Genomic DNA, 22,901 nt, shown 5'->3' on the forward strand with positions numbered 1-22,901 from the left:
CCTGATTTCTTCCTCACTTCATGATCCTATTTCTTGTTCTGTGCTACCAAGTGCAAGTGCAGGTACACACACACACACACACACACACACACACACACACACACACACAGAGAGAGAGAGAGAGAGAGAGAGAGAGAGAGAGAGAGAGAGAGATTATTTTTTATGAATTTAATTTACTTCACTTAACATAATGAACCTCATTTTCTAGCAAATGGTCTGATTTTATTTCCTTTTAAGGATACATGAAACTCCATTGTATATATGTGACATGTTCTCTTTATTCAATCACCTGCTGATGGACATCTAGGCTGGCTCCATTTCCTGGGTATTGTGGATAAGTGCAGCAATGAACATTGTTGTGCAAATACTGCTGTGATATGTTGGCTTAATATTATCCCTCTGTTAGGCTCTATCTATCCATACACATATATAATACATTCCATAAATTATATATGTATATATTACATATTCCACATATATTTTATATATTCCATATATATATAAAGGTTAAGTCACTTTTATCTAACATGAATGAGGTTACTTTTGCTATCTTTTGGTTTCTATGTGCATATATTGTACGAAAGACTTTTTCCTGGGTGATGTAATGTGTGTGTGCACGCACACACATAGGCACATGCGTATGCACACTCACATGCACACCTATAATGGGAACCCACAATAGACCAAAGTTACAACTGTACCAAAGTCCAACTTGACACACAAATGTGATTTCCCTGGGGTTACTAATAAATAAATGGGTGATGGATTACTTATAGGAGCAGTTTTTTGACACAGAAGCAGCTGATCTCTCAAACACTCACCCAGATCCAAGTGATGGCTCACGAAAGCTGTGGTCCTAGGGCGCTCTGCACAACTGTGGCAGCTGGACAGATCTGAGAATCTCTCTGCAACTCAGCTGGTCAGAACTAGTCCCTCTAGCTTGTTCCTACCTCTAGAGTTCTGGAAATGCATCTGTTTCAATCTTTCAAGTGCCCGCTCCCCTACCCAGGTGAAATTTGTTTACTTCCTGAGTCGTAAGACTTGCCACTCAATTCAGAGGAAGCAGCTTGACACCAACTTGACATCTTTTTCTGTCCCTCCACTTCAGGCTATAAGTTTTACACCTAAATTTAGTCTCTGTAGTCTGAATATTACTGTTTGAAAAAAATCCATTCTTTGATTTTCTATAGAGTAATATAGTCTGTTTAAAATTTTTGTAGGAAGACATTATTATTGCATTTTTTAAAAATTGCTACGTCATTACTATGATCTTTGCTTTCTTTTGGCCTTTTATCCTTTATGGTTTGATGATTTTCTGTAAATTGGTGCTTTGATTCTCGTCTCTTTTTGTGTATTTGATACAAAGATTTGCTTTATAATTACCATGAATTTTATACACATACACACACACACAAATTTATAGCTGTCTGCTTTAAGCAATAATGTTATGACATAAAATTGATGGTTTTCCCTCTCCTTGTGTACATTTTAATTTTAATGCTATAGTTTATATATTTTGTATTGTATTCCACTTAAATAATTTTATAGCTGGCAATCATTTTAATGAAATTATACTTTACCCTAAGTCTGGAAATCTAATCCAATTACACACACTATTATAGTATTGTGACACTTTTATTTCATTCTACACTCACTGTTGTAAGTTAGTTTACATTTGGTGTTTTCATCCTACTAGCCACTCTCCTTTCCTTCAGTTTAATGATTTCTTTAACATTCGCTGTATGGCAGGTGTTATGGCAGTGAACTCCTTCTACTTTGACTTCTTTAAGAAAGTCTACCTCAACAATTCTCGCTCATATAAACCCTCCTCATTCTCGTTAATTGGACTCCCAGAGATCCCAAGGTTGGATAAAGCACAGGGACAAATAGCCAAAGGAATGGAAACACATGAACTATGAACCAATGCCTGAGGGGTCCCCACTGGATCAGGCCCTCCGAATGGGTGAGACAGTTGATTGGCTTGATCTGTTTGGGAGGCATCCAGGCAGTGGGACCAGATCTTGTGCTCATTGCATGAGTTGGCTGTTTGAAACCTGGGGCCTATGCAGGATTGTTTGGCTTGGCCTGGGAAGAGGGGACTAGACCTACCTGGACTGAGTCTACCAGGTTGACCTCAGTCTGTGGGGAAGGCTTTGCCCTGGAGGAGATGGGAATGGGGGGGGGGGGGCGTTGGGGGGAAGGTGAGGGGGACGGGAGGGGGGGAGAACAAGGGAATCCGTGACCGATATGTAGAACTGAATTGTATTGCAAAATAAATTAAAATAAATTAAAAAAAAAAAAAAGAAAGTCTACCTCACCTCTGTTTCTACGAAATGACTGTAGTGGATGAAATAGTCTTGGTTAGATGAAAGGTTTTTTTTTTTTCAATGATTTGAAAAACATCATTCTACCCTACTCTGACCTGCAAAGTGTCCACTGAGAGAACTATGATGGTGCTGTGAATGCTGCCACATTGGTGAGAAAGCTCTTCTCTGTTGCTCCTTTCCAGGTTCCCTCTTTTCTTCAAATTATGTCCTTTGACTCTAACTTGATAAATTATTCTTTGGGTTGAAGTTGGAGATCTGAAAAAGTATGCTTGGATTAGCATACTTTTTTCAATGTCAATAACCTTCAGATATTATTTCTTAGTAATTGTCTTATTGATAGATAATGTCTAGTTGTATGCACATTTCTATTTTAATCTTTTAAATCCTGTGCAGTATTTGGTTTCATTATGGCACTTTCATACAAAACTTGTTATGCAGATTTTCCATCACCTCTCATCTTTTTTAAATCAATGTCTATCATTCTGTCCTTCAATGGCCTCTAATAAAAGTTAGCACTCAAATAATGAGTTTCGTTGTGGTATTTTCACGTACATATGTCATTACATTATGTTCTTATTCATCTTCCTTGCCCACTGCCCTCCCTCATAGCTCTTGTCCCCCACTCAGTGGCTCATGTCTGCCTCACCTCACAAGCAGTCTTCGCTCCATCTTTATGTTACATGTATTCTATTACCCTCTTCAATCACCATTTGCCTTCCCTTAAGACTTCTTTGTCCTCCATCACACACATGTGCACCAATTTAAATCTAGATTCTACATATAAGAAAAATAATAATCCTTTGTCTTTGTTTTGCTTATGTAATAATTACCAGTTCCATCCATTTTCCAACAGATGTCATGATTTCATTTTTACTTACAGGTGAAATGTTTGATTGTATAAATCTATCATGTTTCTTATCCATTCATCTGTTGGTTGTCTAGACTGACTCTGTTTCTTAGCTATTATGCAGAGTACATCAATCAACATGGATACATAAATATTCCTGTGGTTCTTTGACTAAGAGTCCTTTGAGTGTATATCCTGGTCATATGGTAGTTTTAAATCTAGTTTTCTGAGGAGCTCTGTATTGATTTTCATAGTGCTGGTATGAGATTAAACTTTTATTTCCTTCACAGCCTACATTTCCTCTTTCTCTACAGTCTTGCCAGCATTTCTTATCTTTTGTCATAAGTAATATCATTCTGACAGAGAAATAGAAAATCTCAAATGATTTCTAAGGATGTCAAACACCTTTGCAAGTACATATTAACTATTTTGTTTTCTTTGTCTTGTGTGTGCCTATGCACATGTGTGAGTGTGAGAATGGGCATGCTGTGGCACATGTGTGAAGGTCATAAGACAACTTTGGGTTTTGATCCTCACCTCCAACCTTGTTTGGGAAAGGTACTCTGTTGTTTTTCTACCTCGTACAGCAGGCTAGCTAACCAGTAGGCATCTGAGAATATTCTCATCTCTGCCTCTCATCTCCCCATAGGATCAATGACATCACAGGCAGTGCCATTTTCTGTATGACTTTTATTTGAGTTCTAGAGACCAAAAATGAGGAGCTCATACTTGCAGAGCAAGCATTTATATTTTGCCTATCAAGCCATCAATTTGTTCTTTTTCTCCCTTTGAAGAATAGTTTATTTGTTTTATTAGATCATGAATAACATTCAGTGTTTATTCTTTGCAGTTCTTTGTGCATTCTAGATATTAATTCCATAACAAATGAATCATTAGCAAATTTTCCCACTCCATAGGCTCTCTCTTTAATCTGGTCATTGGTTCCTTTGCAATGAATAATATTTTTAATTTATACAAAGCAATTTACCAAATATTGTTATTACTTCATGTGTTATCAAGGTCCTTTCCAGAATGTCCTCATCTGTTTCTATATTATGGAGTGTTTTACTATGATTTTCAAAGTTTTGGGTCTTCTTTTAAGGTACTTGATCCATTTTGAGCTGACTTTTGGGCAGTTAGAGATACATATGTTGTTTCATATTTCTTCATGTGATGTTACAGTTTTCCCAGCATAATTGCTTGAAGCGGTTGGTTTTTAATCCAAGGTATATTTTGATACCTCTGTTGAAAACTAGTTGTCTACATCTGTGTGGGTTTACTTTTATGCCCTTTATTTTAACCCATTGCTTTCCATGTCTGTTTGTTGTGGCAGTACTTTGAAGTATTTATTATTGATCCTCTTGAGTTAAATATCCTATTCAAGTTAACTCCCCCAAATTGAGTATCTAGAAACACACCTAACAACAGCCTCTGCAACAAAAACTTTACAACACAGAAAAAGATGATCAGAGAAGATATTAGATGATATAAAAACCTTCCATGTTCTCAGATTGGAAAAATTATTATTGCAAAAATGACAAGATTACTAAATTAAACTCCAGATTTAATGTAAAACCTATTAAATTTCTGATACCATATTATACAGATTTAGAAAAAAAATTGTAGTTCATATGGAACCCCAGATAGCATGTATAGCAAAAACAATTCAAAGAAGTAAGAGTATTGCTGGAGGTATTGTAATATCCAGTCTCAAATTATACTGCAGGGCTATAGTTATAAAAACAGGCTGGTACTGGTCTAAAATAGACAACTAGAACAATGGATTTAAATTAGAGAAACCCAAATGGAAGTGACAAACCTGTGTCAGCTTAACTTTTGACAAAAGAGGAAAAACATATGTTACAAAGGATACAGCCTTTTCAACAAGTGATGTAGGTCACATATTTCTACCTACAGAAAAATGAAATTAGATCCATAACTCTTTTCCTTGTACAAAAATCATTTCAAAATGGACCAAAGACATGAATTGAAGACGTCAAACACTGAAATTTCTAGAAAAAAACATGAGGAATATTATTCAAGGCACTGAAGGTAGTCAATAACTTCCTGAATAGAATACCAACAACACAAGAACTAGCTCCAAGTATCAACAGATGGAATGCCATTAAATTAAAATATTTCTTCACAATGAGGAAAACTATCCATAGAGCAAACAGACAGCCAACAAAATGAGAGAAAACTTTTTCCAGCTATATTTCAAACACAGAGATAATATCAATAATTTACAAAGAATTGAAGAAATTTAATGCCAAAGAAATAAGATTGCCAATCAACAAGTGGGCTAACAAATTGAATAGGCAATTTTCAAAAAGAGATACAAATGACCAACAATGATTTCAAAATTGCTCAATATCCACAGCCATTAGGCAAATGCAAATTAAAACTGCCTTGAGACACCACATGACTCCAGTCAAAATGTCTGTCATCAACAAATCTGATAACAAATTTTGGAGAGGATGTGGAGAGTGAGAAACCATTGGCGGTGATGTATAATAAATCTATTGTGGAAATCAGCTTGGGCATTCCTCAGAAATTAAAAATAGAATACCATATGACTCAGCTATTTTATTCCTGTACATATACTCAAATACATGGTCAGTCACAGAGTGGCAGCAAATGTGGGTCTGAGGAATGGTTTCATATACAGCAACTGTCTTGATGTAGGGTCTAGGGTGAGGGGTCCCAATGTCAGGAGCATGGTCATGCAAGAAGCACTCATTACTTTAGAGTCTTGGGCCTAATGCTGGGCATGTGGTAACCCTAGTTTTAGAACAAAAGTGATTCATTTAGAGATGGGATGAATTATCATATCCTTTTCCAAGGAATTCATGATAGAAATGGCTTTTGGTTTCCTCAATGGTGAAGTCTACCTGTGTACTTTATAAACAAGGCTTCTGGGACAATGGTGGCATCTGAATGTGCCTGACACAGAGCCCAGCCTAGAACATTCACTGTTCTGTGCAGTCTGCAGACAACCCAGATGTGTCATTCTTCTATGAACACATCCCTTTATGAACTTCACATCCTAGCGATCCTTTCTGGGGATTCTCCTCAATGCTTTGTGCCACTGTGTTGCTGCAGTCTCTGAATTCAAAACCTGGTATCTTTCTCTGCCATGTTTGCTCACAGCTAATTATCATCTGACAGATGTAAAGGCTGCTGTTTCTGCTTTGCTTTGCTTGCATGCTTTCATCATTCTTCTACTTAAAGATCCTTTTCTGTATGTTAGGGATTGGAGTCAGGGCCTTACCATGCGAGGCAATCAATCTAACACTGACCTACATTTCCAGCCATTTTCATTTTATTTTAAAACTGTCTCACCGGTGGTCCAGATTGACCTTGAATTCATTATCCTCCTCAAACCTCACAGGTAGATGCCATTACAAGTATCCATAACTATTCTTGGATTAATGATTTAAATTTATTTTAAAATCTGTTCTTTGAGAGCTGTGCACATGCATATAATATATTATGATCAGATCCATTCCCCATTTCTCCTCCAACTCTTCCTGTATCCCTCTAAACTCATTCCTTTATGAACTTACTGTCCTGTTTAAAGAAAATATTTCACTGCATGTAGTTAGTGTTGTCTATGTGCACATAGGTGTAGGGCCATCTCCTAGAGCATAGACAACCTGCTTGGGACTATGAACTATTAATAGCTTTTGAACTAGGAGTAAGGTCTCATGACCCACTCCCACATCTCTTCTGGAATTTTGGCAGGCTTGATATTAGACAGGTCATTTGCAAGTAATGACAGCTGCTGTGAAGGATGCTCCTTGAGCCTTAAGGAGGAGTGAGCAGAGCACACACAATCACTTGCAATAAGTTAAATTATTGCTGAAGACATCACATATTGTGAATGCATAAGTCAACCTTTAACTAACCAGAAGAACTCCTCTAAGCTGCATAGCTTTCATAGTGTTTGAAAATACTCTTTAGGTCACTAGCAAAGAGAGATATTAAGTGTCTTATCAAGAACTGGACCCTGTCTATGGGATGTGCCCACAACTGCAATAATATCATGACTAGGGGATAACTAATCACTTTCTTAATTGATTGGAGGCCTGTTTCATAGGATGGAATTTTATGCCTGATACTATAAACTAGAAAAAAAGTTCACATCTGGGTAGGTGTAGGTACTAGGGGTAAGTTCAATGTTGCTATTTTGTTAAATAACATAGTAAGTTATCATGCCAAACTACCATCTAAATGTTTTGTTTTTACCCCTAAACCTAATTTGCTTCAGCCTTAGTGAGAGAGATCCTTCGTTTTATAGTTGGTGGCAATTAATGCAGAGACTCACAACTGGTTAAATACTGATAATAACTGACTTGTTTTACAATATCAAAATTTACAGAAGAAAATACTTAACATACATAATGCATGTTTTGTGACTCAGGGCAGAACCCACTTATACAGGAAGCTGAAGAAGGAGGCTCACAAGTCAAGCTCCGCTTGGACTACAAAGTGGGTTCAAAGGCCAGTCTGGGCAGCTTAATGAGATTGCATCTCAAAATATAAAGTAAAAAGAAATGTGTTGGCAGTATAGCTGGGTGCTATATAAAGCAATTACCTAGCATGTGAAAGACTCTGGGTTCAATCCCCAATACCATAAGAATAAAAATCCATTTTAAAGGATCAGTTATCACTTTAAACTTATTGAACCTTTTTTAATCTTCATATATCACTAAAAGAGCTGTGTTATGAAGTAAACTGCTGAGACTCATTCCTGCAGAGCCTGATGGCCATTCTGTATAGTATGCATATGAACTTGAGCCTGGAACACATAGTTACATAGAAATAAGGAGTCCCTTTAAGCTTTGCTGAATTTACTCCCTCCTGCAGGAATATTTTTACTTGATTTAAGTTTAAAGTGTGTGTCTTGGTCCTTTCACATATTCATCATAGGGTACTCGCACTGATAAATATCATCCTGTCAAAGAGTAAATGAGTCTTTTGTCAGTACCACAAATGGCACAATTCTGTCTTCCTACGGTGTCTATCAAACGACTCACTAGCTTCAGTGGACAAGTACCTACCACTATACTACAGTCTGTTTTCTCTGTGTGAACAAACCATTGCTTTGTCTGTTGCCTGTATGTGTCGTAGCTTATTTGATAATATCAATACCTGAAAATTATTCAGTGAGTGACATTCTGGGATTGTTTTTTCTGGGATGAGAAACAGATGTAGTTTTCTTGATCACTTCCTTGATCATTTCACAGTGCTTAGGGTAATGCGATGGCAAAACCTGAATAACACAATAAGTAATAACCAAAGTCTTACTGTGTTTATACATATATAAATATATGTTAGAAGATTATATCCTGGGAATACATCAATATAATAGAGTGTTTAGTTAAAAAAAGAAAAACTTGTGCATTAGGTGAGCTGTAATATTATTCACTATATTTAAATACTATGAACGTTTTCTTTTAAAAATGATAATGGAGGGATTAGAGAGATGGTTCACTATTAAGACTCCATACTACTCTTACAGAAGACCTGAGTTTAATTCCCAACATTACACAAGGCAAATCACAACCACGTGTAACTCTAGTTCCAGGGGATCTGATACTCTCTTCTGGCCACTGCATGTACCTGCACTCATGTGCATTTTCCCATACATACATACAGACAGACAGACAGACAGACAGACACACACACACACACACACACACACACACACACACACACACACACACATATATATACACACACACACTGTGTAAAAATTATTTTTTTCATCTAGAAAATAAGTAAACTTAAGTATGTGTTTATAGTACATAGCTATCACACACCTAATAATTTGTTCTAGAGAAATAAAACATTTTGTTCATATAGAACTGTACATAAATGTTCATAAAGTCTTGATTTGAGGTCCACAAAACTGCAAATCAAGTTGAACATCCTTCAATGAATAGACAGACTTAAAAAAATGTATCGCGCTGGTTGTGGTGGTGCACGCTGGTAGGATTTGCTGAAGGAGGCGGAGGCAGGAGGATCACGAGTTCGAGGCCATCCTAGGCTACACATTTAAAGCTGGGCAGTGGTGGTGCATGCCTTTAATCCCAGCACTCGGGAGGCAGAGCCAGGTGGATCTCTGTAAGTTCAAGGCCAGCCTGGGCTACCAAGTGAGTTCCAGGAAAGGCGCAAAGCTACACAGGGAAACCCTGTCTCGAAAAACCAAAAATAAATAAAATAAAAGAAAAATTAAAAAGAAAAATGTATCGCTAAACAATGAAATAACACTCCGTAATAATATAGGGTGAAAAGAGCAGTGAAGGGTATGGCACTGCATTAAAAATTCCAGTGTCAAAGGGTTCCATGCTCTGTGATTCCATCTATGCAGCCTTCTCAAAGAGACATACTTAAGGCAATGGAGAACAGATCAATAGTTGCAAGGGTTGAGTTTAGGAACTAATACAAAGAAGTGCAGCAACTAATAATGGAGATACATTCTGAAAAATATTAGGAGATTTTAATATAATAGAAATATCACAGGGCATGTGTACTATGGTGGTTACAATGTCACTAAGCAATACTATCTCATGAAACCACTGTAGTATGCATATAAAATGCCCCACAGAGCTTGAAGGCACTGAAGATTATTTGTGATAACCAAACCATTCTGAATCTTGATTGTGGCAATCATTACTAGAATCTATACAGATGAAAATATTCCACAGAGTTGCATTTTTAACAGCATGTACAAAAACTATCAAATCATGTTCTGTAATAATGTATCCATGCATTTTGCTCCAAACTCCTTCAACAGAGCTTGAAGATCAGATGGAAGTGGTAAATAAGAATACTGAAAGCTAGAAAAAATATGTCAAATTCTATCTCCTGGAGTAAAGCATTAAGTGAATTCAGTGTGCTTACCTCTGATAAGGTAGGACTGCATCATTTTTCAAATCTTTTGTACTTATATTGTCTACCTCAGTAATGGGTGAACCTGCTAGAAGAATTCCACTGAAGGGGGTGATGCGAATGCTCTCTAGACTACAATTCCTTATTCCTTGAAGAAAGTAGCAACTTATTTCCATGAATTTGAAAGAGAGAAAGGGGAGGTATATAGAAGGGGTTGGAGGGAGGGAGGCAAGGGGAAATGATCTAATTATATTATAATCTCTAAAGAGAAAAATAAATAATTTTCAAAAGCCTAGAGAAATGAACAGTCATGAAGATCAGGGATGGAAGGAATGTAGGTTTCATGATCTTTCAAAATGTCCATAAAAATTTGAGGAGTGTATTTAGAAGCTCATGGAATGACTGAGAGTAGGAAGGTAGCTTGACTTGCAGCATCCTAGTACTACTCAACCAAGATGTTCCCTTAACACCATCAAGAAGCAGACTGTAAAAAAAACATGAAAACTCCGGGAAGACCATGTTCTCCAATGTTTTAAGTGTAGCCACAAAGGACATCATACAGAGAAAAGTTCTATTCCATTGCTTCTTCTCATTGAGTACATACCAAGAATATGATACTTGGAGAATTTGGAGTGATAAACACAAGACCAGACAGCTGAGGCTAAAAAGAAAATAGTTAGAAACCTCTGATCATCAACAACGTGGTTACGACATACTTCAAACTTCAGTTGTGACAAGTCATAAATACCTCTTATATTCACTCAATGGTAGCTACTCAGGGAGAAAAAGCAAGCTCAATGGATGAATCTTATTCTCTGTGTTGTATTCAGTTATAAGATTATTTTGTCTCTTACAGTTGTTTTAGTGGAGCTTAGTTAAGAGGAGTTGAAAAGGCACACACTGAGTGACATTAAATAGGAGACCCAAGTGTCAAGCATGTAATGAATGTGATTTTTTTCCTGTTGGAGAAAACATGCGTTGGTTAAAGATCAGTCATCTTTGAAAATAAGTTAGCTATTAGGGAAAATGGAGCTCAATAATCTGTACCCCAATTTCATGATTACATTCCGTTTCTGAAGTGACAAGTTCTGTAATATGTTAATAAATCAGAGAACTGGAGCCCAGGAACATGTAGCTCTTATTATGTAAGACTGTTTAGTAATTCAGTCAATTTGATGGAAACTCTCTTGGCCTGTTATCTCATTTTCTTCCCTCACTATAATACAGATACTTTTATTATGCAATTTCTGTGACGATTAAAATACTTATAGTCATACAGTATAGACCTTCTCGATCCTGACCATCAGTAGATGCTTGCTGATGTTCTGATTGTTAAATGAGGTTTGTCGAATTGCAAGCAAAATATAATTTATGAAGATGTTTCTATGTCTATTTTCTTCCTTAGTTATTTAACCTTTTGTCTTTGTTCATTCAATACTCAGAAAAATCTTGGATTATAGTCATTGTTATCCCTAGTTTAGATGTGGAAAATGGTAAAGAGGTTAGTTAGATAATTTATCTATGACATAGAGATAATAAAGGTGGTATAGTTTCAACACACAGAGTTCCTTTATCGGTAAATATTAAAGGAATGCAAATATATTCAAAATAATCCCAAATGCTAAAGACAACCTCAATGTTGTTTATTCAGTTGAAATAGAGATTTTAATTATCTAATGTCATCCTTTTTCATAGTACAAGTATAGGTATTAGCCGTATAAGAAAAAGGTGTCTTCACCAAACTTAGTTCTTAGTTGTTCATGGCCTATTGATTATTTTCTTGCCAAGCTTCCTTGTTCCTGTCCTACATATTCACTTCAGCTGAATGTAGTAGTTCACACTGCTGCCACTGAATACGGATTACCCAACAGTATGCAGACATTCAACATTAAATGCAACTACAACATTGTTGAGTCAGAAAAGCCATTGCTCCATGGGACATCAGAACTTAGATAAAAAGAAACTAACCCAAGGGCTGAGTATAGAGGATAATTGAAAAGTACAGCAGGCAGGATTGAAGCAATGAAGGAATGCAGAATTAAATAAAGACTCCAGTATCCAACATCTTCCCAGACATTTAGTAGTATAAACCCAGCATGATATTTGGATTACACATGTGGCAAAACCTTCAGGGGATGCTCCTACTATGCTATTCACCACTAACTTTAAAAATATTTACCCCTGATTCCTCCTGATATTTTTATCATCCCAGAGCTCCCACTCAGTGTGCCTAGATTTAAACTTATGATTCAGTATTGAGAACAGCTAGTCTCCAAAGCTGGGTTTAAGCTTTGACTTGAGAAAGAAACTACAGGCCAAATACTAAAAATAAAAAGCTCATATTTTTCTATTTTCTTTCTACACAGGGATGAGCAATTGCCAAATCCTCTTTCAGTTTATGCCTATAAACCTTTATTTGTCATCAACTTATAAGTTAATTATGAAGAAAAATCATTTGCATTCATCCCCATGTCTTCAAAGTTTTGAATCTAGTGGTGGTCAATTTTTGGTACATAATGTCTACAAGAAATAATGACTTTACAGAAAAAGTATATTATCTCTGTTCTCTATCTCTTTTCAGGATAGTAGTGAAGATACAGTAGGATTTTTATCCTCAGAACTTAACCTAATGCTCATATATTGCAGGAAAAAATTAAATTTTAATTAAAGAATGAAAAAAGTTATACGGTGTAACATAAGGTGATTTAGTATCAGATTCTGGCCTTCATACCACAAACTCTGCCCTGAAGAAACCCACAACCGATCTGTAACCTATCTCTAAAGAAAATAGCCCTGAGAGAGCTCAGGATTCTAGTTAAAGATGTAGCATCACTGTAGAGAAAAAAAAGAAAAGGAAGTTTTAATTTGCATTTTCCTGATGATTAAGGACACTAATTAATACTTTAGCAATATTTATTGGCCATTTGTGTTTCTTCTTTTGAGACTTCTATGCTCAGTCCCTCAGCTAATTTGTCATTTTTTTTTTGTTTGGTTGTTTCTTTTGTTCTTTTTAGGTTTGTAGTTCTTTGTGTATTTCAGACATTAATTCTCTATAGATGGAAGCTACTCTGAGATCCCTATCACCCTTCTCAGAATGGATGTCATCCAGAATGCAAATGCAAATGATGAGGAGGATGTGGGGCAAAGGAAACCTTATTTACTGTTGGTGTGAGTACAAACTGGTAGAGCTATTATGGAAATCAGTCTGAAGTTTTCAAAGAACTAAACGCACCCTGCTAACCACTTCTCAGCATGTACCCAAAGGACAACATGTAATATGAAATGTAAGGGAGAATACTAGGGATAAAAAAAAAAAAGGTAGTATGAATGGAAAGCAGAGATATGAGATAGATATTGGAGTACGGGTAAAAACAAATGTAAATATTTTTGAAAACCTACTAATTTGTAAGCCAAATAAAACAGAGTATTTAAAAAAGTTTAAATAAAGATACCCTTTGTAGATGGATAAAGTGACTCCAGGAGCCAGAAGGGTATTAAATGAAGACCCCAGCACTATGGGTGGGCGTCTTGCCTCCAAGTTGCTGGCTAGGGAGCACCCTGAAGCTCCCAAAAGCAGTACTCTTGCTGCTGCTCTTGGTTAACAAAAGAACTAGATAGTAAGACATTATTGCTAAAGCCACCACATTCTTTCTGTGCAGAACACAGAGAATCTAAACTAGAACTGAGATGGAAGCTCCACCCTACTGGCTAGCTTCCCATGTTATAAGGTGCTATGCAGGTTGCTTGGGGAGGATGTTATCTACAACCATGGGCTCTATTCTATATGCTACATTACTGACTTGCTAGGTAAGATGTGCCCAGTACTGCAGTGGTGACATGACTATCTGGGGAGGAATCAATGGCTTTGTGGTTGGATTTATGGCCCACTCTAGTAGTTGCTTTGCTTATTTAATATTCAGAAAAGTCTTGGATTATAGTCAAGCTATTGTTGATTATTTCACTAAGTGTAACTTACATGCCTGTCAAGCTGCCATATATCTACATATATATATATCTACATACATATATATATATATATATATATATATATATATATATATATATATATATATATATATATATATATATCTTTCCATAGATTAGTTCTGCTCTCTCAGCTTTGGTCAGAGGAACTTCTTTGTTGCAGTGGGCACTGATCACTACAGAGGCTCATAACTGATCAAAGCACCGAGAAGTGACTATTGAATCCTCAGCCTTATGCAAGACATCTACAGGACACTGTCCAAGGTTCAGGAAATAGCTTAAAAGAGGAGCCAGAAGGAATACAAGAAGTCACAAGATGGGTGGAATGTTATGGAACACTCTGTTTTAGGCATGGCACAGCCACTGAACTCCTGAACTCTCAGAAACCGTGATTCCCTGCACAAGACCTGCACATAATTGATCTATCAAGGTAACATCATGGAGAAGGGAGGAGACCACCTTCCTGCCTTACCCTGAAGACTTTTAGGTAGTGATATCGCTTAGGGGAGAGGGCCTCTTGAGGCCCCAACCCCTCCCGACACTCCATAAGCAGGTATTGGTTGCTGAGAGAAAAGAAATTTCATTTCGCGGCTTATGGACTGGTTTGTTATACATGCAACTCATATCTGTCACTAGCCCTTCCCTGATGCTCCTTTTAGCAACTTTAATTAAGCGTACTGGGTCACACACCCACAAAAAGATGTGAAAGTAAGAGGGGAACTAGTTGGAAAGATGAAGGAATCCATGGCAGTGGGAGGGGGACAGAAGAGGGTGATGGGGCTGAAAATGATCAAAACACTTTATATACATACACAACAATGTTAAATGAAATTCATTGCTATGAACAATTAAATATGCCCCTAAATTATTTAAAACTAAAGCAGCATCACAACAAAACAAACAAACCACAAATGGTGATAGAAAAAGAGCTTCTTCAAGACAGTTTCATCTTGTCTGTATCTGTCCATGCCCACTATTAGGTTAAAATTAAAAAAAAAAAGGTCCTGAACCCGGAAGTCTCTGCCTTCCAAACTCAAGTGTCTGACATAGCAGCTTTCAAACCACTCCAGCCAGCACTGACAGGTGTTTTAGCCCAGAACTGAGTAGATATCAGATCTGATATTAACTCCTTCAGATATTGATGCTGGCCTTTCGGACCACACACCTAGACATATGTACTGTTGGACCTAGAGGCAACACTGAGGCATTCAATGGCCATAATAGCCACCAGAGAACCTTACATCTTTTACTACCAATAATGCCATAGTTGTCTTGATGAACAGCCAAAATACCTGAGCTGTAAAGATACCATGCTCCATGGTCTCAAACCCCCAAGAACCCCAGAAGATGGTGGTATCTTATGCAATAATGGTTAGTGCCACTACAGCATTTGGTATGCTATTCTAGGAATATGACAACTCTGTGCACATTCCATCTCTCCACATTAAAGGCTCTTGCTTAAAATAGTAAATCTAAACTTTTTAAAGAAATATTTATTCAGGTAACACTACATGCATAGTAACTGAACTCAAAGGAATCTCCAGAGCATCATGTGTTGTCCAACAAAATAATTGTGCTAAAGAACAAAATGCCTGTGTACAACAATAGACCACAGATAAGAAAATGAGGGGAAAATTGCAGTCTGAAATAAGAAACCCAGCTCAGATAGAAAGCACAAGAAAGACTGAAACAGGAATTCTGAATCTGAAAATCCCAGAGATTGAAGAAAAACAAAACAAAACAACAACAACAAAAAAGAAACAAAACCTGACCAAGTATATCACTAGCAAACTAAGTCATGCATAAGAAAGAGCCAGAAAATTCAAGTACAAATCATTTGGCACTATCCAGTCAGTGGCAAATAATAAAACAAAACAGAAAAATAAACTGAAGGTTGCCTAAAGGATATATGAGATACCATTAATCTGAATCAAAATGTGTAAAACATATGTAGAAGGAAAGTGGGAGAGAAGGGAACAAAAATATTTGTGAATAAAAAGAAAGTGAAGCCATCTCAAATCTGGGGAAGACAATCGACATCCAGGATAAAAGATTGTAAGAGCTCCAGACACTTGATGGTAAAGTGCAGTATATCAAGACAGTTTCTGAGAGCCAGAGATGAGAGAATTTTGAACAAACAAGGGAATAAATATTTACGACATAAAAGGGAACCTTCACAAAACTAACATAGTTCATTTTTGCATTTTATAGATGCTTTATGGAAATGTAATTTCCATTTACTGTGTCTAGTTTGGTGGTTCCAATGTTCAGTTACTCAGTCTCATCACTGTGAGTTTTGAACACTGTCATTACCTGGAAGGAAAACCCTGTGCCTATGAGCAGTTACCACATTCACCCACACCAAAATTCTTGGGCATCACTCTCTGTCCCTATGGCTTTGCTTAACCTGTCATACAACAATAACACAACCATATATCATGTGTGGATTTTCATACTTGCCCTTTCCTACTCAGCCTAGTGTTTTCAACATCCTCCATGTGTTCACAGTGTACTTCATTTCTTTTTAATGCTGAATAATATTCCACCATGTGGTTATACCACATCGGTTTATCCACTTGCTGCTGATAGATGTTTTAGGCTGCTTCCATTGGGGGCTGTTATGAATAATGTACCATGATCATTTGTGCACAAGATTTTCTGTGAATATGTGTTTTAATTTCTCTAGAGTTTTAATTCCATCTCAGAGTAAATGGCTAGGACATATAGGATCTCTATAATTAAGTTTTTAAGAAGCTTCCGGGATGTTTCCATAGCAACTGCACCATACTACACGCCTACAAGCAGTTTAGGAGGTTCTGGCTCTCTACTCTTTGCCAGCACAGTCTGTGGTGCTTTAGGGGATAGCCACACTTGTGGGTACACAGAAGCATCCACATGAATACATTTCTTAACAGAAACCTCACACACTGGAGGAGTGTGATAAAATATTCAAAGTATTGAAAGGAAAAAACTTCCAAATAGGAAATTGTTTCTGGAATAGCTCTTTTTGAGAAATGAGGGAGAGATAAAGACATTACTAGACAAACAGAAAAAAACAATATTATATCCATATAAAACATAATTATATCCATATAATACATCTCAATTCAATTTTAAAATGCTGGAATACTGTAATGCTAATGACTTCTAGTATAAAAATTAAAAGACTAATAATTAAAAGCAACTGAAGATAAAATAATCTGTTTATGGATATACAATATAAAAAAATATAACTTAAGACATCAAAAACAAAGTGGAGAAACCAGGTAAAATGCATAGCTTTTATCTGGAATCAGTTTAGTTGCTACTAACTTAATACTATATGTATGTTATTGTAACTATAAGCTGTCACCTATGAACATCGTGAAAATCACAAAGGAAAACCCTACAATATATTTATAAACAACAACAAAAACTAGATAAAACAAAGACAATAGTATCCCAAAGACATCAAAAGAGGGGGGAAAGAAGCCGAGTTTTGATGAAAAAACTAGAAAAGTTAACAAAATAACAACTGCAAAGGTTCACCTCTCAACAATCACCTCAGCAGTAAATATATGAAACTGCCCTGCCAAATGATATTGAGTTTAATGTCAAAGAAAACCACGTGAGCAGAATGTGTTTAAAAATGAGGATAAATGCGCCCTAAAAAATGGAAAATTATTCCCAAAAATTCTGACCAAGTGAACATGGAGCAATACTTCAAAGGGGAAAAAACATTTGTAAGTGAAAAGGAATCCCTAGAGACCAGGAGGAGCACTATGGAATGCCAAGAGGGCTGTGCCCCGGGACACAGTGGTAAATAACATGCTCCCATCCCATTAGAAGGCCCTCTGACAGTCTAGAACTGGCAGGGAATGACTGACAGCAGTAACCAGAGCAACTTCAGCGATGAGCAGAACTTCAGACAGCACTTCAGGAAGGAAACGGCATCCCGAAAGTCACAGAACAAATGTACCTGAGACAACATTTTTCCAAACAGGAGCAGAACACTCATTTTGTCAAAGGTATGGGGAACACTTTTAGAAAAGCTTTTAGATCAAAAAACATGTTTTGAAAGTTCAGGAAAAATGAAATCGTACCAAATATCTTCTCAGAATACAGTGGATAAAAACAGTCAATAGCTGAAAGAAAAAAAAATAAAGAAAACAAACAAACAACAAAAAAAGGGACGTTCACAGGCAGACAGAAGATGAACACTCTTCCTGGGCTGCCTCCATGTCCCACAGGACAAGCTAGGAAGTACATCCCCATCACAGTTCGGGGTTCGGGTGCCCGTGTGAAGAACTGCAGAGTCTAGAAGAATAAGGAGGCCGTAGCTCCAATCCCAGCTGTGGTGATATATTGTGTACCCCAATATATTGTATATCCTAATAAACTTATCTGGAGATCAGAAGACAAAGCCAGCCGCTAGATTAGACATAGAAGCCAGACAGTGGTGGCACACATCCTTAATCCCAACACTTGAGATCTCATGTCTTTGCTTGGGAAGCACACACACCTCTAATCTCAGGAAGTGGCATGGCTGGGTGGAGAATGGTACATAAGGTGTGAGGAGACAGGAACTAATCAGCAGTTCAACTGAGACCCTCAGGGGTGAGGACTCAGAGGCTTTCAGTCTGAGAATTCGTGGAAACAGGAGGAGTTGGTGAGGTGAGATTGGCTGTGGCCTGTTCTGTTTCTCTGATCTTCAGTTTTTACCCCAATATCTAGATCCAGGTTTATTTTTTAATTATTAATAAGATCTTTTAAGATTCATGTTACACCCAGCCCCACAACTCCATGTTGTCTGTCCTCTTAGACCCTTTGAACTTCAACTTCTCCTTATAAAACTTTCCTCTGACTCATCCCACTTGGCTTCTTTCTTGTCATTCTCAGGCTAGGGTTCTGCTGTAACTTCCCAGACATCCCCAACTCATATACTGATGGGTAATCAACACCTCCTGCCTGGGCTCATTCCAGTATCCTATGACCTGGACCTTATGGCTAGACTGAAGTAAGGAGTATAATTGTTACAACCTTCCACCAGGTGTGGAAGCTCCACCAGCTCTGAGTCCCCAACTAGCCACTCTGGCATTTTCCACCCCAGTGAAGGGGCTCCTGAAGGTTTTCTCTTTTCTGTACAACCAGCACCTAGCACAATGGCTGCCATACATCACAGGCTGAGTGAGGTTTGCATAACTGCATGAGAACTATTTTAATAGTTTTTCTAAAACTTTACTTCTTTCTTGCAATACCTATCCAAGTAATCTCATGATGTTTTCTCCCACAATGATTTCACAGAAACTCCTTATTTTGGTAACTCTATGTTTACACATCATAAACAACTTTAATTTTAAGAGCATGTGCATAAAACTTCATGTGTCATATCAATTTGAGTGACAGGTGAAGATCCCTCTCATTCATTCTGAGGCACCATACACAGCTCACCTGGTCTGACTCACACTGACATCACTGAGGTCTGTATTAGATTTCTCAGTTCAGTCCCCACATTGGCTAACAACATGATAACCATGGCATCCTTTATTCATGTGGTGATCCCAGTGTCCAGGACTTGTATACTACACCTAGGACAGAGACTTGTGCCACTGAGAGCCCTGGCCAAGAACCTGATTTCTGCATAGGTAGAGACCTGCTGGAAAGATCTGCTGCTACAGTTCTCCTCCTTGGAGTTCTCACATGCCTTTCCTGCATGCTGTAGCAGCTTTTGCTATTACCTTTCATTTTCTCAAACATGTCTGTCTTCAGTGAGAAGAGACTAAGGAAATAAAACCATGAAAAATTTCCCCTTGAATTTGGAAGCAAAGTTATTATCACCTGATAACTAAGGGGGAAAAATGGAGGAACAAATACATGGGGAAGGCATAAGAGATTATTTCACAATCATTTGCATAAAAGAGCCACATTGATTTTTTCCTACCTGTAGATGAATTGCTAAATGCTCTTATTAATAAAAAAAAAAAAGCCGGGCGGTGGTGGCGCACGCCTTTAATCCCAGCACTCGGGAGGCAGAGCCAGGCGGATCTCTGTGAGTTCGAGGCCAGCCTGGTCTCCAAAGCGAGTTCCAGGAAAGGCGCAAAGCTACACAGAGAAACCCTGTCTCGAAAAAAAACCAAAAAAAAAACCAACAACAACAACAAAAAAAAAAACGCCGGGCGGTGGTGGCGCACGCCTTTAATCCCAGCACTCGGGAGGCAGAGCCAGGCGGATCTCTGTGAGTTCGAGGCCAGCCTGGGCTACCAAGTGAGTTCCAGGAAAGGCGCAAAGCTACACAGAGAAACCCTGTCTCGAAAAACCAAAAAAAAAAAAAACTCAGAGCCAGATATAGGGGTGAAAACCTGAGAGATTAGGGAAATAGGGAAAGCCATAGCTAACCTCACCTCACCAACTCTGCAGCTTCAAAAAGAGCTACTTCCTGTCTACCCACACCTATATGCCTTTCTGTTCTGCCATCTGATTTGCTCTCTCTGTCCAGCTACATCACTTCCTCTTTCTGCCCAGCTCTGTCACTTCCTGTCTGTCTGTACAGACCTCCAGACCTCCATGGTTAACTACTGTTGGAATTTAAGGCATGTGCCACCACACCTGGCTGTTCCCAGTGTGGCCTTGAACTCACATAGATCCAGACAGATCCCTGCCTGCCAAGTGATAGGATTAAAAACTTGTGCTACCGTTGCCTGACTTCTATATAGTAGCTGGCTTTTTCGTCTGCTCTCCAGGCAAGGTTTATTGGGTTGCACAAACAGAATATCACCACACCTTCCCTTTTTCTTCAGACAGGCCATATTCTTGTCTGGGTTTACTATCACTTCTTATTTGCACTCTGTGAGGCAGCTCTACCAAATCAACACTTTTCTCTGCTTTTGCTAAACTCTGTCTCCATTGTCTTTACTTGCAGTGTGTTTATACTTGTGCTAATGCCTCTAACTTTAAAATAACAATCTTTTCAAAATACCATCTTATAACTCATGTTTCCTCATTTCTCTTCTACAACCGCATAGTACTTTATGTCTGAATGTGTCTTCATCATAATTCATATGTCAAAATTCTAATCCCCAAAATGATGACATTATGAGGAGAGGCCTTTTGAAGATGCTGAGGTAATAAAGTTGGAGTCTTTGTGAATGGGATGAGTCCTTTCTACCATGTAAGGAAACATCAAAATGGCACAGTTTGTGAAACAGAAAGTCAACTCTGGTAGCACTCTAACTTTCAGCCTCTAGAATGATGAGAAATGCACAAGCACAGCCGTTGTGTCCACTTTCTTGACCGTGTGTGACTAAGCTGAATACAGGCTCAATGCTGTGCCAGTTAATGGACATTTCCAAATTCCATTGAGCTTGACGTTGGCTGTTCATGTAGTGTGGAGCTCCAGACACCTAGAGTATGCCTTGCCATACATTTCTACAATATAATCTGCAGGCACAAGTCCATTTATTTTTCTAAAACAACTTTTACTAATTGTACAAACCTCAAAAAACAAAACAAAACAAAACAAAAAACAATGAACCCTATCTGTCCTGGTTGAAAGAAGGGCCTCACAGAATTCCCTTTCAAACAATCATCCTCCAACATTTTTCTCACCAATGTTAATTCCCATTTTTCAGTCATTTCTTCTTGGAACATATTTCACATTAGAAAAGTCTCAGCTGTAATTTCATAATTAAGAAGCAATCATACAGGATTGTAGTGATTCACACCATAGGCACCTGTTTTCCATTCTCACCTCACTAGGAGCACTTCACTTATCCACCCATTCCACCCATGCTAAGCTGTCACTGACAATTCATGAGTGACAGCATGGTGGTCCTTGTTAACTTATATATTTATGCAGTAAATGTGAGCACATGGTGTAGGATGAATTCAGAAGTTCCTACTACAAATGTCTTCTCAGGAATCTTGGGATGTAGATCTTTCTAGTCCTATAGCTAAGGGTGATAAACCAATAGAAAATTAGCATAACAATAAGGTTTTGCTTTCTTTGGGTTTAATAGAATTGTATAGTGGTTTTTAATTTTTTTCTTTAAAAATATACACAGGTGGTACTTACATCTCATTTTCTTAAGTCCTTGATGAATAATAAGTAAGATGATGTTAGTGCTTGAAGAGAAATTAGAACCACTCACAAGAAACAGGAACAAACAAATGAAACACTATTCTTTGCTGGGGGTGGGGGAGCTCCCAAACTGGAAAAACACAGAAAAAAAGTCAAATATACCACTAAACAAAACAAGCTAGCCTGAAAAGGCTGCATACTGTGTGGTTTCAATCATTTGACACTGTGAAAAACTGATACTGTGGAGAGATGAAATATCAGCAGTTGCCAGAGACAAAGGAAGGAGGGATGGATAAGTGAATCTCAGACTAGCACTAGAGACTACATTGAGTGATAATACAATTTTGTAATTTTATATTATATATTACATGGGAATAACCAATCTATTTCTTATTGGATTTAAAGCCTTCACCACAATATATACTGTTATTGTTTTTGTTCTTTTGGGGGGCCTGCCACCCAGCTGCACATGGTAGCTTATTCTTAATTACAAATGTCCGGCCCTAGCTTGGCTTGTTTCTTGCCAGCTAAATTAACCTGGCTGTCTTTTGCTCTGAGATTTTCCTATCTTCTTCCTTCTGTAAATTTTACTCTTATTCCGTTGCTTGCTGTGTAGTTGTGTAGCTGGCCCCTGGGTCCTCCTCCTTCCCTGGCTCTTTCTTTTTCCTCCCAGATTTCTCCTCCTGTTTATCCCCTCTGCCTGCCAGGCCCATCTGTTTGTCTTTTCTGTATCACTACTGACTGTCCAGCTCTTTATTAGAGCATCTGGTATTTTAGACAGGCAAAGTAA

This window comes from Peromyscus californicus, unplaced genomic scaffold (assembly GCF_007827085.1).
Source record: "Peromyscus californicus insignis strain IS unplaced genomic scaffold, ASM782708v3 Scaffold_13__1_contigs__length_99412109, whole genome shotgun sequence".
NCBI classification, from domain to species: domain Eukaryota; kingdom Metazoa; phylum Chordata; class Mammalia; order Rodentia; family Cricetidae; genus Peromyscus; species Peromyscus californicus.